Source organism: Scyliorhinus torazame, chromosome 20 (genome assembly GCF_047496885.1).
Source record: "Scyliorhinus torazame isolate Kashiwa2021f chromosome 20, sScyTor2.1, whole genome shotgun sequence".
NCBI lineage: Eukaryota > Metazoa > Chordata > Chondrichthyes > Carcharhiniformes > Scyliorhinidae > Scyliorhinus > Scyliorhinus torazame.
In genome coordinates, this window is record NC_092726.1 from 104,495,868 (window position 1) to 104,508,940 (window position 13,073).

Below are 13,073 nucleotides of genomic sequence, written 5' to 3' on the forward strand. Positions count from 1 at the left end.
CGACTCCCCGAACAGGCATCGGAATGTGGCGACGAGGGGCTTTTCACAGTAACTTCCTTTGAAGCCTACTTGTGACAATAAGCGATTTTCATTTCATTTCACTGTTGAAATTTGTATGATTTACTGTCAGACATTTTAAGGGCATTTGGTTTTTGTTGGGCACTATTTAAAAGCATTTGATGTACTGTAGTGCACTGTTTAAATGCATTTGATTTTCTGCTGGGCACTGTTCAAATGTGTTTGTCTTACTGTAGGACACTGTTTAAATACATTGGATTTACTCGGGGGCACTGTTTAGATGCATTTGATTTCCTGCAGGGCCCTGTTTAACTATCTTTGATTTACTGTCGGGCACTGTTTAAATACATTTTATTTACTGGATGGTCCAGTTAAATGCATTTGATTTAACGTAGATCACTGTTCAAACGCATTTGGGTTACGATAGGGCACTGTTTGAATGCATTTGATTTACTGTAGGACACTGTTTAAATGCATTTGAGTTACTGTAGGGCACTGTTTTCATGATTTTATTTACTGTCGGGTTCTGTTTAAATGCATTTGACTTAACGTAGGGCACTGTTTATATGCATTTGGGTTACGATAGGGCACTGTTTGAATGCATTTGATTTACTGTAGGACACTGTTTAAATGCATCTGATTTGCGGTAGAACACTGTTTAAATACGTTTGATTTACTGTAGGACACTGTTTAAATGCATTTGATTTACAGTAGAGCGCTGTTTCAAGACATTTGATTTAGATTCGAGCACTGTTTAGATGCATTTAATTTACTCTAGGACCCTCTTTAAGTACATTTGAATTCCTGGAACGCGCTGTTAATGCTATTTGTTTACTGTCAGGCACTGTTTAAAGGCATTTGGTTCACTGTAGCGCATTATTTAAAAGCATTAGATGTTCTGTAGCGCATTCTGTTTAAATGCCTTTGATTTACTGTCGGGCACTGTTTAAAAACATTTTCTTTAATGTAGCGCATTGTTCAAATTCATTTGGTTTCCATTTGGGCACTGTTTAAATGCAACTTGATTTCCTGTAGGACACTGTTTAAATACATTAGATTTAGTGACGGGCACTGTTTAACTGCCTTTAGTTTACTGTGGGACACTGTTTAAACGCATTTGATTTTCAGTCGGGCACTTTTAATGCATTTTATTTACTGTAGGGCACTGTTTAAATGCATTTGTTTTAGTGTCGGGCACTGTTTAAATACATTTGATTGACGGTCGGGCACTGTTTAAATGCATTTGGTTTACTGCGGCACACTTTCTTAATGCATTTGATCTAGTGCAGGGCTCTGTTCTACTGCATTTGTATTGTCTCGGGCAATATTTAAGAACATTTGATTTACTGTGGGGCACAGTTGGAATGCATTTGATTTACTGTGGGGTAAATTTGAATTGCATTTGATTTACTGTAGCGCACTGTTAAATACATTTGGTTTACTGTCGGGAACTGTTTGAATGTGATTGATTTACTTTAGGGTACGGTATAAATACATTTGAGTTACTGTAGGGCACTGTTTAAATACATTTGATTCACTGTAGGTGCACTGTTTAAATGGACTTGATTTATGTTGGGTACTGTTTAAATACGTTATATTTACTGGAGGACATGGTAAAAATGTAATGATTTACTGGAGGGTCCTGTTCAAATGCATTTCGTTTACTTTAGGGCACTGTTTATAAGGACAAAGAATAAAGACACGTACAGCACAGGAACAGACCCTTCGGCCGTCCAATCCCGTGCCGACCATCCTGCCCGACTAAACTACAATCTTCTGGGTCCGTATCCATCTTTACCATCCTCTTCACGTATTTGTCAAGATGCCCCTTAAATATCACCTCCTCCGGCGCGAGTTCCAAGCACCCACTACCCTCTGCGGAAAAAACATGCCTCGTACATCCACTCGATACTTTGCCCCTCGCACCTTAAACCTATGCTCCCTAGTAATTGACCCCTCTACCCTTGGAAAAAGCCTCTGACTATTCACTCTGTCTTTGACCCTCCTCATAGCTAATGCACTCCATAGCAGGCAACATTCTGGTAAATCTCTTCTGCACCCGCCCTAACGTCTCCACATCCTTCTGGTAGTGTGGCGACCAGAATTGAACACTATACTCCAAGTGTGGCCTAACTAAGGTTCTATATAGCTGCAACATGACTTGCCAATTCTTATACTCAATGCCCCGGCCAATGAAGGCAAGCATGCCGTATGCCTTCTTGACTACCTTCTCCACCTGTGTTGCCCCTTTCAGTGACCTGTCTAACTGTACACCTAGATCTCTCTGACTTTCAATACTCATGAGGGTTCTACCATTCACTGTATATTCGCTACCTGCATTAGACCTTCCAAAATGCATTACCTCACATTTTATAAGATTAAACCCCATCTGCCATCTCTCCGTCCAATCTCCAAACAATCTAAATCCTGCTGTATCCTCTGACAGTCCTCATCGCTATCCGCAATTCCACCAACCTTTGTGTCGGCTGCAAACTTACTAATCAGACCAGTTACATTTTCCTCCAAATCATTTACATATACTACAAACAGCAAAGGTCCCAGCACTGATCCCTGCGGAACACCACTAGTCACAGCCCTCCAATTAGAAAAGCATCCTTCCATTGCTATTCTCTGCCTTCTATGACCGAGCCAGTTCTATATCCACCTTGCCAGCTCACCCGTGTGACTTCTCCTTTTCTACTAGTCTGGCATGAGGGACCTTGTTAAAGGCCTTACTCAAGTCCATATCGACACCATCCACTGCCCTACCTGCATCAATCATCTTTGTAACCTCCTCGAAAAACTCTATCAAGTTAGTGAGACACGACCTCTCCTTCACAAAACCATGCTGCCTCTCACTAACACGTCCATTTGCTTCCAAATGGGCAGCACGGTAGCATTGTGGATAGCACAATTGCTTCACAGCTCCAGGGTACAGGTTCGATTCCGGCTTGGGTCACTGTCTGTGCGGAGTCTGCACATCCTCCCCGTGTGTGCGTGGATTTCCTCCGGGTGCTCTGGTTTATCTCCCTGTCCAAAGATGTGCGTTTGGTGGATTGGCCATGATAAATTGCTCTTAGTGTCCAAAATTGCCCTTAGTGTTGGGTGGTGTTACTGGGTTATGGGGATAGGGTGAAGATGTTGAACTTGGGTAGGGTGCTCTTTCCAAGAGCCGGTGCAGACTCGATGGGCCGCATGGCCTCCGTCTGCACTGTAGATTCTATGATAATCAAACGTGAGCAGATCCTGTCTCGAAGAATTCTCTCCAGTACTGGGTGATCCTCGGTGATACTGCCGATGATCTCTTGAGTGGGGCAACACTAATGGAAATGAATATACAAGTTGGGGAATTCAAGTGAGAAAAATACGTGAAAATCTGATTTACAGCCTTCAGGACCCGATTGTCAGGGGCAGTGCTGGAATGAATGTGTGGGACTTGGCTGCTGGGAGAATGCAGTGATCGCTGCTTCTCGAATACATGATGTACGGGCTCAACAACTGGGCAGTAAGGTGTCTAACAAACACCAGGTTAAAGTCCAAGAGGTTTGGTTCGAATTACTAGCTTTCGGAGTGCAGCTCCTTCACCTGAGAAAGGAGCTGTGGTCCGAAAGCTCGTAATTCGAAACAAATCTGTTGGACTTTTATCTGGTGTTGTAAGACGTCTTACTGTGCTCACCCCAGTCCAACGCTCGCATCTCCACATCATCAATAACTGGAGATAAAACAGAGAAATAATGCATTTATCACTCCTAATCTTAATGTAATGGTGCAAGAGTGAGGGACTTTACCAACTGGTCTTCCAATACACCTGACATGAAACAGCATCAGTTATTTAATTATAATGCCAGTTCGGTTCCACACTGCAGTGCGATTTAACACAGCTTTAACACGGGCAGTGCAATACTGGATATACATTCTATTTTGTTTTTCATCCCTAAAGAGACAGAATGCAGATTCTTTCACACAAAATAAGGAGAGAAATGTGATTCTAATAAACACAACAGGAAGTAATCTCTCATTCAGTCAAATACAATATTGATATCGGGCAGCAAAGCATAATCAAAGCGATGACATTTTGGAAAAGTTCTGACGTCTTCCATCAGATTTAATGTAGAGTCATATATCTGTGGACGTCACCTCAGGGATGTGGAGTTGACAATTATCTGAGATGGGTGAAAAGAAAGAAGAGATCATCGAAAGAAATCACATCTACATGTTTTCTCTTTCGCAACATTTCCAGTGCAACTGGCCTTTTTAAATTCTATCCAAAACATTCTCCGTTTTTTCTCTCATAAACTCTCACTCAGTGAACCGTGGGAATACTCCAGGAGTCCCAAAATTACACGGGACAGGTAACGCACAACCAGCGCGCCACATACAGTGGGAAATGGAACCAACCATCACCGTTTACCAGTGCAATGCAGATTTGTAAACTTTAGATGTAAACGGTCACTGCCCAATGATGGTAGAACCCCCCGGCCTGTGACACAGATAACATTGGTATTGTGAGAAGGTGTGGAAGGAACCGATAACGCGGGGTCAATGAGGATATGACTGTTGTACACTGTGGGGAGGGGCATACTTCCATTAAACATTGGGCTGATAGTTAGATGCTTTGTTTAAATTATTTGCATTCGCGACATGAACAATTGCAAATCCCACTTTGTTCCATGATCGATTAGAATAACTTCAATCCAGAGAGAGTCAATTCATCACAAGAGGGTGGGTGACTGAGGCAATAACCAGAGCTGATAATCTATTCGGAACGCAGTCACAACAGGAGACATGGAAAAGAGGGACATGGAAAAGTACAGGGATGTCCTCAAACATCCAAGCAAATTGAAACATGCGCAATGGCCAATGGACGGTCCTGGAATTAGACAGCCCAAGAATGCGGAAGGGTCGCCCCCAATGGCATGAAGCACATCAAGAGTCTTCGTGGAATTGCGCAAAGCCGAACTTGAATCGTGAAAACTTGATGATCCTCCTGTTAAACAACCTGTTTACCCAGCCCATCAAGCGCAGCGTGCCCCAGGTGTAGAAAAATCTGCAGGTCGCCCATTGGGCTCATCATTCATCCTAGAACAGGAGAATCAAAGATTTATCTTACCCAGAGTGTAGAGATCGCTGCTGAACTTTCCCAATTGTAATGCGATCATCAGACCCAGGATCCTGCAGCAAGTGTCCACCCTGAGAGTCAATGGTTTCAGTCTCAGCATCGTCATCGTCGGCAGAAACAGGAGCTGAGAGGCACAGGTGTTTTCAGTTGAAGTTACTTACGTCCAAAAGACAGTTAGAAAGATATACTGTAATCATTCTCTCCCAAGTATAACAGGGGCAGGAAAGTGGATCGATTTCGGTATGACGTCATTGAGTTTGAGCGGAAAGAATTATTGGGCCAGCTTGTGCGGCAGTATTTTCAATTTTAGTTTAAATTCATACTGTTCCCAGAAAATGAGCATCCCTCCAACCTGCAAACATTTCACTGCCTCCATTGGCTTGTGGAGAATCACAAGGAAACGTTTATTATTAATTTATTTTATTGGGAGAAATGATAAAACGCTGTTTCAGACTCAAGCGGTTTAGATGTTTCTGTTGCTGAAATCATTGTGCAATACGTGAGATCCTTGAATCTCTCATTTAATGGCCGATGTGTTTTGTAATTCAGATATTACAGAGTGAAGATCTGAAACGAGCTGGTGGAACGAAAATTTCTACATACCCTAAATATTTGAGCATTCAACTTCAGGATATGCGGATCCAGGATCAGTGTCACCCAAACTGTGACTGCTGTAATATTCAATCTGGTTGAGAGTGTTAATGGTTGCAGAATCTGCTAAACACAAAGTGATTGGTTAATGGATCAGTTGTTTGTGGTGGAGTCATCACAAAGTCATCATGACACATAATACTTCAACCAATCAGAGGCGAGGTATCAATAACTTCACCATCTCTGTGACACTGTCCTTGAATTGATACATGCCTCCACTTTGGAAGAACATTTAGCTTTGGGAGATCAGGCGACGAAACTGCACAAACGTTTCAGGACAACTGTACAGAGGAAGACAGAGAGACATAGAAATATGGAACTTAGGAGCAGGAGTGGGTCTTTCTGCGCTTCTAATTCGTTCTGGAAATCTCATATGTGTTTTGACCTCAATTATTTTTGTAGTAGCAAATTATACAATATCGTAACCGAGTGAAGGACGTAATCCTGATTGCATTTTGTAGGTTTCAGATCGATGCCACAAACTCTCCGCATTCTTCTGAACTCAAGCGTAAATGATCGTAAAGGACTCAATCTTTCCTCATATGTCAGACCCACCATTATAGGGATCCATCTGGTAAATATTCGTTGTACTCCCTTTATAGCAAAAAAATATCACCCCTCAGATAAGGTGACCAAAACTGTACAATATTCCTGGTGTGGTCTCACGAAGGCACTTTATAATTGCAGCATGACATCCTGCTCTGCTACTTTTATGGCCAGCAAACCAGTTGCCTTCTGTTCCACCTGCTGTACCTTCAGGATTACCACAGCGACTGGTGTGAGAAGACACCGGGTCTCGTTGCACAAACGCCTCTCTCAATTTATAACCAATCAGGTAATATTCTGCCTTCTTATTTTTGCTGCCAACCTCACATTTATCCACATAATTCTGCATATTCCCTGAATTTTCCCACTCAGCTCGGCCAAATCACACTGAAGCATCTTTGTATCGATCCTCCTTATAGCTCATCCTCTCACCCAACGTGTGGCATCTGAAGAGTTGGGCATATTGCATTCTTTAAATTATGAATGTATATTGTGAACAGCTTGGGTCCCAGCACTGAAACATGACTCAATGGACATGACTGCCATTCTGAAAAAAAATGTTTATTCCTACTCTTCTGCTTCTTTTCTGCCAAACATTATTCCATCCATCTTAATATCCCCCCCCCCCCCCAATCGTTTGCGCTGCAATGTCGCTTGCTAATAATCGGGTGAGGGACATTGTAGAAAGCCTTCTGAAAGTCTAGGTAAACCAGGCCCACTGTCCCAATTCATAAATTCTACTGATTATATGCTCAAATAGTTCCAGTCGATTTCATAAGCATGTTTTCCTTTTCGTAAATCCATGATGACGCTGTACGATGTTATCACTGCTTTATAAGTGGTCTGCTATTAAGTCTTTCATAATGTCTCTAGAATTGTACTCACTACAGACGTTAGGTGCACTGATCTTTTCCCGTTTTCACTCTCCCTCTCCTTCTGGAGAGTGGGATTACATGAGCTATCCTCCAATAATTAATTACAACGTGCAAATAATCACAAAAGATGACGCACAATGCATCAACAATATCTAGCGCCACGTTGGTAAGTTGCCTAGAATGTATATTATCAAGTCCTGATATTCATCGGCCTTCACTGTCATCAGTTTCCCACCTCCACTTCCTTACTAATACTGAGTTTCTTCAGTAAACCCTGTGTTCCAGAAAATTTCTGGTTTGTTATTTATGTCCATCAGGTGGGCAATAAATGTCACTTTTGTCATCTAACAGTTCCGACCGTTCGGATAGTTAATGTGTCAGATAAGGCAGTGGATTAAATAATATAAGGCATAATCCGTGAGGTCTGCATCAGCCGTTGGGTGTTTGATACAGAACCGCTTCCCCTGCCACAATAATTCCTTCTGTTTCAATTTCACTGACGGTAAATACATCAGAAGTGGATTTAGATCATGGAACCAGCGGACAATGGTTCAGGGAAGAGCCAGAATGCGCCAACTGGGATCATTTTGCTTCCTTTCTGTTCAGCCATTCTGGATAAACGGCACCCCTCAATACTGTTCACACTCTTGTACATTGTGTTCAGCCCTCCCCTGAACTGTTCTTGCACTTTCGTAATATCATGTTCAGAGCCATACAATCTACTCCAATTCCATCCAACCACAGTTCGATTGACTTTGATCTTCACTCTTCTCCTTTCCAGTTATACCTGGTTAAAAATAAACTTTTATAAAAGCAACATACTGCGGATGCTGAAACTCAAATTATGTCACAGTCAGAGGGTCTGGCAGGAAGAGTCACATGGTCTCAAAGTGTTGCATTTGTTGGTCTCTCCCAGAATCCTGCCACACCTGCTGACTTTGTCCGGAAATGTCTGTTTTCCCGGTGTTAGAAATGAACATTTGTGTTTTATTTGGTTTTAGTTGACCGTTTTACTTTACATAAGATTATTTTTCTACCTTTGTGTTCTTAATCCCTTTTAGAAACTATGCCATTTAAATTATTCTTAATTTAATACATGACATGGTGCCTTTTCTCACAAAGGTTTCATTTATGTTAGTTACTTATGTGAAACTTAATTTTCCAATCGTATGTCTATTATAGCAAGTCAGTACATCTCCGCCTACCACAACTTGAGACCATCGTTAAAATGTAGTTTTGACTCCAAACTCTAACTTGTTCCAACAAATCACAAACAACATTCATCTTAGCGCCGATTCATGCAGAACACATTCCTAAACTCCTTCCGTCTATATGGATGCATTTATTCCCAGAAGTTAGTCTTTCGATCAGTACCAAATGGGACTAATTCTTCTGCTTGCCACGTGACTTCATCCTCATGAAATAACCATTTGTATATCGTGTTTTTCATGATCAGCAGGTTTTAAACTCTTTGCAGCTAAAGATGTACAATTAAAATTAGTCGCTGTTACAATATGGGAACACAGCAATCAATTTGGGGAGTGCGATATACCACGGACATCACAGCATTTTAACAAAAAGAGCATGTCACCTGATTGTGTGAATTTGCGACAGGGGTCATTATTGGTCAGGACAAAACGGCAAACCCTCAAGCCTTCTTCCGCATGGTCAATAAAAAACTTTATACTCAGAACAGAGGACATGCTGTTACTCTCTTCAGTAGCTTCAATGAAAGGTCACATCCGAAGGAGCTTCCGCTCAGCATTGTACCGCAGTGTCAGACTTTATTTATCTGTCCAAGTTCTGGGGTGGAACCAGAACCTGAAAACGTCTGACTCGGAGGCCAGATTGCACTTACCTATCACCCATCTGACAGCTGTGCTTCGGTCTCATTCATTAGTGTATTAGGTGGTAACTTCTAGCCTAATATTAGACACCAAGATTTACAGTGTAAATCATATCTGCTCCGTGGCCTTGAAAACAATTCGCTGTTGTTGATTATCTGAGAGGTCCCACTTGAAAGATAAGCTGACCGTTCTAATATTCTTTTATTTGTATTGATGTTCTTCCCTCCTTTAGTCGGATTTTTTCTCTCGATAATGTTCAGCGGATTGATGTTTATTTTCCTAGACATTCTTCTCATCCTTTATTAGTAATATCCTTAACATCTGCTTTCCGCTAGGAGCCTGACATTACACCTTTAGTCATGATGAGTAAATAACTGCAGTTCTGCCTCTGCTATCTTTTCCATTTATGTCCCACTCTCCCCAAGTGCTCTGTCTTGCCGCCTCGTGAATACATTCTGTGGGAATGGATTCCACAGGCTCACCACACATTGGGTGAAGAAATGTGTCCTCATCTCTGTCCGAAATAATTTACCCTGAATCCTCAGACTGTGACTCCTGGTTGTGGACACACACATCATTGGTAACTTCTTCCCTGCATCTACCCTGTCTAGACATGTTAGAATTTTGTAAGTCTCGATGAGATCCCCCCCCTCATTTTCCTGAACTTCAGAGAGGACAATCCTAACGTACTGAATCTCTCCGCATATGACAGATCTACCATTATTGGTATCAGTCCATACCTGGGATCAGTCTGATAAACCTTCGTTGCACTACCTCGAGAGCAAGAACATCCTTCCTCAGAAAGGGAGGCCAAAACTGTGCACAATATTCGAGGTGTGGCAGCAACACATCCCGGCATCTGTACTCGAAATTTCTTGCAATGAAGGCCAAAATACCATATTATAATACTAACCATTTTTGTCACAAGTATGAAGTTACTGCGAAAAGCCCCTCGTTGCCACATTACGGCGCCTGTTCGCGTAAGCTGGATGGAATTGAACCCACTGCTGGCCTTGTTCTGCACTAGAAACCAACGGTCGAGACCACTGAGCTCTTCCAGCCCTTAACCTTCTTTACCGCCTGTGCATCTGCATGCTTACCTTCAGCGACTGGTGCGCAAGGACACCCAGGTCCCGCTGCACACTCCCCTCTCCCAAATTACAACAATCAGGTGGCAATCTCCCTTCCTGTTTTTGTTTCCAAAGTGATTAACCTCATACTTATACAAATTATACTGCATCTGCCATTGATTTCCCCACTCACCCAACCTGTCCAGAGCATGCTGTTGGATTCCGGCATCCTCGTCACAGTTCACCCTCCCACCCAACTTGGTATCATCTGCAAGCTTTGAAAAATGTTCATTTACATATTCCAGCAGCCGCTTTGCCGATACTTATTTGAATCTGAACGTTGGTGGAGGCAAATGGAGCCGCGGTGCAGCCTTGTGGGAAACTCCGACGGTGCTCTCTGTTATACACTGGCCGCCAAAAAACACTCTGGAACAATTCGGGAGAGTGGGAATCGAATCAATATCATTCGTCATCTGAAGATGAATAAATACAGATCTCCTTGTTGCACGAGAATGGTGTTGTGCATCCAGTGCACTGAAAATTAAACTTGTTAAACCTGAAGCGACATTTGCCCCTGTAACTTGGGTTTGAAGTGAATACAGAATGCAAACCTGAAGCACGGGTCTGGATGGAAACCTTGTCAGGTGGAGTATTGTATATTTCTGCATATATTGGTTGGTAGAAACCAGATGGTGAGTCCCAGCCGCCCGTGAGAGGACCTGTTGGAGGAACGATTAGCATATTGTTACATTCATAGTTAGACATATAATTCCAGATTGACTCATTTCAAATCTCCCTCTTTGTCGAGGCTGGATTTGAAGCAGGGAACACAGAGCATTACTTTTTGTCTCTGGATGATTGGCCCAGTAATATTTCCACTGACTCGATTTCAAGGAACAGTAACGAAGGGATTTCCGGGCCACTATTGTTCTGTCCATCAAATATGAATCAAAATAACTTGGTGCGAGTTAAGATACAGGGAGCAGTTTTGTTTCTCAGCCCCAATCATAGTGGTCCACAAGACAAAGGTTCATCAGATTCTATAGCCAAAATTCTGTATGGAAAATGTCGCCAGCCTGTCGCCAGACGGTCACTAATCCATACCAAGCTTGACGGAGCAGGACTTTCCCCCACTTTACCTGTCTGTTAGTGTGGCCTTGGAAAGAACTTTCAAGGTGTTTTGATATTCCTTGGTATATGAAGTCTTTGGACCTGAAGCAGAGCTTCTGACTCGGCTGTGGGCCCAGTACTCACTGCACCACCAGCAGAGATCCACTCATATCAGAGTGTTTGTTGTGCTGGGATGCAGAATGTAAAAGATAGAAAATGTTCCATCACTTCTGAAAATGGCGGCTGATTCCATTCAGAGAAGTTGACATGGACATCGGCACAGACTGTGCAGGTTTACAACGAATACTGAATGGAATAATATATATAAGCAGTTAAAGAAAATACTGAGCTCAGAGTTTAAAGTGTTTTCATTCAATGTGTTGATCGATTGTTACAAAAATGAAACTAATTTCGTGTCTCCTGGACGGCTGATGAAAATTCCCTATTTTAAGTGCAATGTTTTGAATCTATTCAAAGATGTGCAGGTTAATCGGATTGACCATTCTAAATTTCCCCTTAGTGCCTATGGTTAGGTGCGGTTACGGGAATAGAGGGTCGGATCAGGCCTACGTCGGGTGCTCTTTCGAAGGGTTGGTGCCGATTCGATGGGGCGACTGGTCTCCCTCTGTACTGTACAGTTTTTATGATTCTATGATGTTACTGTTTCTCGAATACCTTGAACGAAATGACTGACCAATAGCATGTTATTTTCTGTCTTACAACCGACTGGGTACAGTTTGGGGAAAGAGACATTGAAGAGAAGATAAAGCAACATTCAAAATTCAGTGTGAGGTGCACAATCCGATTCGAGCCGCACCTTTTATTGACATCTTCCTCTGCATTACTGTCACCAGGGCGAATAACTCACAGATCAACAGGACTCCGAGTGATATGCAGATAACAAGAGGAATGGAAGTGCTTTCATCTTCAGGAGCTGTATTAAAGATTCAGGAAAGTTTTCACAGATATAGCTTTCACCGTGTAATTTTCAATGTTGACATGATTATCATTTTGAGCAATCCGCACAACAAGGCAATTCCAATGTCCAATTATTCCCCGAATATAAAAATAACAATAATATTGAATGATTTCTATCAACGAGATGTACCTTCAGATGTGGATGGAGAAGAAGTTGGAGAGAAAAGCGGATCTGTGGAACATGTTGAAAAAAATAAACAATTATTTGGGTTTGATGTTCGAAATTCAGCTGTTATTCTTAATTTATAAACGTGCTTCATATTCAGCACCAAGAACCAAACACCACTGTCCAGCTCAAGCTCCCACCACTCTGTGCGATGCTTACCGGAACAAACCACACTGGCGTCTTCCTTGTGATCACAGTCAGCTTGAGGCCACAATGATAAAGGACAATCATTTCCAGGATTCATTTCCAGTGCACGTCACAGAGCTTCGTTAGCGCAGTAGGCAGCGCGTCAGTCTCATAATCTGAAGGTCGTGAGTTCGAGCCTCACACGGGGCACTTGTTTTATGACTGAAACATGGCTAAGGGAGGGGCAGGACTGGCAGCTCAATGTTCCGGGGTACAGATGCTACAGAAAGGATAGAACAGGAGGTAAGAGAGGAGGGGGAATGGCGTTTTTGATTAGGGAGAACATCACGGCAGTACTTAGAGGGGATATATCCGAGGGTTCGCCCACTGAGTCTATATGGGTGGAACTGAAAAATAAGAAGGGAGAGATCACCTTGGTAGGACTGTACTACAGGCCCCCAAATAGTCAGCGGGAAATTGAAGAGCAAATATGTAAGGAGATTACAGATAGCTGCAAGAATAATAGGGTGGTAGTAGTAGGGGACTTTAACTTTCCCAACATTGACT

The 13,073-nt window shown here is 42.4% G+C and overlaps 1 non-coding gene across 1 annotated transcript; it reads left to right on the forward strand.

Moving 5' to 3' along the window:
• Positions 1-12,643: 12,643 nt before the first annotated feature.
• Positions 12,644-12,716, forward strand: trnam-cau (transfer RNA methionine (anticodon CAU)). The gene has a single exon. It is a non-coding gene; the product is annotated as a tRNA-Met (tRNA).
• Positions 12,717-13,073: the final 357 nt, after the last annotated feature.